Source organism: Cupressus sempervirens, chromosome 9 (genome assembly GCF_028749045.1).
Source record: "Cupressus sempervirens isolate cs-2001-9-10 chromosome 9, ASM2874904v1, whole genome shotgun sequence".
Taxonomy (NCBI): domain Eukaryota; kingdom Viridiplantae; phylum Streptophyta; class Pinopsida; order Cupressales; family Cupressaceae; genus Cupressus; species Cupressus sempervirens.
This window is the reverse complement of record NC_143126.1, coordinates 568,106,935-568,111,231: the sequence shown is the minus strand read 5'-3', so window position 1 is coordinate 568,111,231 and position 4,297 is coordinate 568,106,935. Positions and strand designations below refer to the sequence as shown.

General features: G+C 40.4%; 1 pseudogene across 1 annotated transcript; it reads left to right on the top strand.

The window, feature by feature from the left end:
- Positions 1 to 587: 587 nt before the first annotated feature.
- Positions 588 to 3,958, top strand: LOC149539937 (uncharacterized; annotated as a pseudogene). Its single transcript, XR_016356528.1, has 3 exons — positions 588 to 650; positions 711 to 3,532; positions 3,690 to 3,958. The product of XR_016356528.1 is annotated as an uncharacterized LOC149539937 (transcript).
- Positions 3,959 to 4,297: the final 339 nt, after the last annotated feature.

Genomic DNA, 4,297 nt, shown 5'->3' with positions numbered 1-4,297 from the left:
TTACGTTTGAATGAACCAAAAAAACTTAAAAAAATCCAGTATGCAAAGGTGGGTGTGAGAAGAGAACCGTTTACCGCTGCCGCTGTTCAAAGTGGAGAAGAGATCGCAGAAAACGCCACGGCTACAGAAAACCCACAAATCAGAAACCCTCGCAAACCACGGCCACAGAAAACCCACAAGCCCAACAAACGCAACAAACCAGAAACCCTCGCCTTCGCACAACAGAGCACAAAAACAATACAACCGTCGTCTTCCAAAAAACTCAATTTGTTCTTCCAAAAACCTAAGGCGGATTCGGTGGACCCGATGATTTATTCAAACACATTCATAAAAACCCAAAACCTGATTTTCATTTCAACTTCCACCTATTTCCTGGAAGAAATTTCTTCCAATTTTTGAGCGAAATTGGGAGACGAAATCCAAAACCGGGTTATGCGTTTGATGAACCAAACACGACCATTTTCTTCCATAACCCGGTTTTGGCACTGAAAACCCTATTCCGCACCCGGTATTCCCGTAACCAAACGGGGCCTTAGCGGATTCGAGACTGTGTGAAGGCGGCCACTGCCCTGGATAATTAGTTTGGGATGCTGTTTTTCAGAGATGTGGGGCGGGAAAATGTGGGAGGGCACCTTGACTCAAATGCTGTGGTTGGGCTTGACTGTAATATTCCCTATAACCCCTGTCAATGCAAGACTAAATGAAAATAGCTCCTATTCTTTGATAAGAGGGATCTGGAGAATCTACTTGCTTTCAAAAAGGGCATTAGAGCTGATCCCATGAAATCACTGTCCAGTTGGGTTTCTTCTAATGCAGCAAACGTGTGCTCCTGGAATGGTGTTTTGTGCAGAAAGGGTTCCAAAAAAGTTGTGGGCGTAATTCTTCCTCACATGAAATTGGAAGGTAATATTTTTCCCGCCATACGAGCCATATACTCACTGCAGATTTTGAATCTCACCAATAACTCTTTCACCGGAAATATTCCAACTGAGCTTGGCCAATTGAAAGCCTTAAGCATTGTAGATCTTAGTTTTAATGGACTGGAAGGGTTCATCCCTAAATCTCTCTCGAATTGCTCGCATCTTCGGCGGATCAGACTTTCTGTAAACAACTTGACTGGGAGCATACCTGCAGAATATGGTAGTTTGAGCAAGTTAGAGCATCTCATTTTGTCCTTTAACCATCTGACTGGAAGCATTCCACTGTCTCTGAGCAATTGCACACATCTTCAAGTGATTTATTTAGGGCAAAACAATTTGAAGGGTACAATACCGCCAGGGTTTGGCCGCCTGGATATGTTGGAGAGTCTCTCCTTGGAGCACAATTATCTGAGTGGAAGCATTCCAATTTCTCTGCGCAATTGCACCTCTCTCCTCGATTAAGCATTGGCTACAACAATCTCACGGGTTCAATTCCCCCTGTTTTGGGTTCGATGAAAAGTCTGGCATATCTCTACTTTGAAGGCAATTCGCTCACTGGTAATATCCCTCCTTCTCTCAGTAATTGCTCTGAGTTGTACTTCATTGCATTTTCCTACAATGGCTTGACCGGAGGCATTCCCTCTGAGTTGGGTAGGCTGGTCAAGTTACAGTGGCTTTACCTACAGTCTAACAAGTTAAGGTCACAGATCCCAGCATCCCTAGCTAATTGTTCTTCCCTTGAAGTATTGTTTCTATCCGATAACGTGTTATCAGGGCCCATACCACCTGAACTAGGCAAGTTGAAACAGCTTTACCAAATATCATTATATAGCACCATAAATCTCACTGGCCATATTCCACAAGAATTAGGAAACTGTAGTAATCTTCAATGGATTGACATTTTAAGAAACAGGATCAAGGGACCACTGCCCATGAGTTTGTCCAAGCTTCCCCTAACAACCCTTGCTATAACTCAAAATCTTTTTGAGGGCCGATTTCCAGAGGCTGTCTTGAATTTGACTCAATTAACTTCTTTACGACTTGATTTGAATGAGTTCACTGGAGCCGTTCCAGAGGAGGTAGGAAATCTGAACAAGCTCGTCTATTTGAGTCTGAGTACAAATAAATTAGCAGGCGCCCTACCCAAAAGAATATCCAACTTAACCAATCTTGAACAATTGTATCTTGATAAAAACAATTTCAATGGGGAAATTCCCCAGGGCATGGGACAGATGAAATCATTGAAAACTCTGCATATGTATAAAAACAATCTAACTGGACCTATACCTCAAAGCATTGGTCAGCTCAAGAACCTTAATCAGCTCGCCGTCTACAGCAATAAACTTTCTGGTGGAATTCCTCAAAGCATTGGCGGTCTCATTTCACTGCAGTTATTGGATGTATCTGATAATGAGCTAAGGGGAAAAATTCCCCCGTCCGTAGGAAAAAGCAATCATCTAACTGATCTGATACTATCCAAAAACCATACAATTCCGGCAACATTGGCTAACTGCACAGCCCTAAAGAGGCTAAAACTGTCCAATAATGCATTCCATGGAGATCTAGAAATTGAATTTCCTTCATCTATGGAAGTGCTGTCTTTTCATTCTAACAACTTTTGTGGGACCCTGCCTGCATCCTTGGCCAACTGTAGACGGCTTAAGCTTCTTGATTTCAGCAACAACAGATTGACAGGTGAGTTTCCTTCATGATTGCTTGCAAATTGTCTTCAGTTGAGAGTCATAAGTCTTGGATCAAATGAGAGATCAAGGGAAATATTCCTCCATGGATCAACAATCTCAGCAGATTGCAGGTGTTGGACCTGTCCAATAACAAATTTTATGGAAAAATTCCTTCTGCTCTGGAGGATCTGCAGGGGTTTAAAAACCCTATTTCACAAGTGAATGGCACAACACTCTATGAGGATCTACCAAGCGTAGCAATGAAAGGAAATGTTTATTCCCTAGAATATGTTCTGGCAACAAACACCATACTTGATCTCTCAAACAACAACTTAAGTGGGGAAATACCATCGGGCATCGGGAATCTATCTCAGATGAGATTGTTAAACTTGAGTGGAAATCATCTGAAAGGTGGGATACCCCCGTCTCTGGGGGAAATATCAACATTGGAGCAGTTGGACTTATCCCACAATTATCTGACTGGGCAGATACCTCAGGAACTGTCTAAATTGTACCTCTTGAGCTATTTTAATGTCTCTTTCAATAGTCTTTGTGGGCAAATACCAGGAGGACCACAGTTTGTAACTTTTGATATAATATTCTACCGGGGAAATCCACCCTGTTTGTGTGGCTACCCTTTTCCCAAGTGCAAAAAGATGGCAGTGGTTCCTCCTCCTCCACCACCATATGCAAAGAAGACACTATGGAGCAGAATAGACGAGCATGTCTCAGTGGAAGCTCTGGGATTGGGGTGGGGTTTGGGATTTGGTGCAACACTTTCACTCATAATATGTTGGAATTCAATATGGCGTTGCTTTAAGGCCCACAAAATCAGAGCTTTCAATGGAGTTACAGGTTCCCAGACATGCAGCTGGGATTTAAATTACAGCCCTCGTTTTACATTTCACTCATCCACATCAAGGACCAATGGTTAGTTGTTGTGTCTATTCTTCATTTTGAAATTGTTTAGGTTTCACCTTACTTAATGAAAGATCTAGCAGTCCTGTTTATTTAATCCAAAGTAGGAAATTTTATGTTTATATTAATGCTTATCACTGAATCTTGCAAAATCTTCGTGGGAACGCAGTTGATAACACTGGATGAAAATTTGGCTTTGGATTCAGTGGAATATTTCTATGCCTGTGGAAACGATGTCAGCATCCGCAGATTGCTGAACTGGTAGAAGAGACATTAGAGTCCTCATTATTAGTCCCTCCTATATAGGCCAGATTTATGTTTTAGCGTCATTTTGTACTATTAGTTTGCCTTCATTGTAAAATATTAAATTACATTTGTAATGTTTTACTTTTCTCGTAATTTTATATTTTAATTTTTAAAGGCTTTTCTTTTTTTTCTCATTGGTTCCTCCTATTTTTACTAGTAGATTTTTAATTTTTCTTTTCAAAAATTCAAACTATTTGTTGTGCTACTGATTTTCTATGTAATGTTTCACAGTTATCTTGTTGTAATATGTTTTATCTTCCATTTCCTGTCTGGGGGTACTATAATGGTATGATGATGAACTTGTCTTTAAGAAAAATTTTAATCTTTTCTGAATACTAAGTATGGGAAATCCCCAAGCCAAATAGAGTGAGGATAGAAATATTAATTCAAAACTATTAGGTTTTGTGACTAGAGAAGTGCCATACATAAGACAAATGATATGATTAGCTATGAATTGTTGGCTCTAAATAT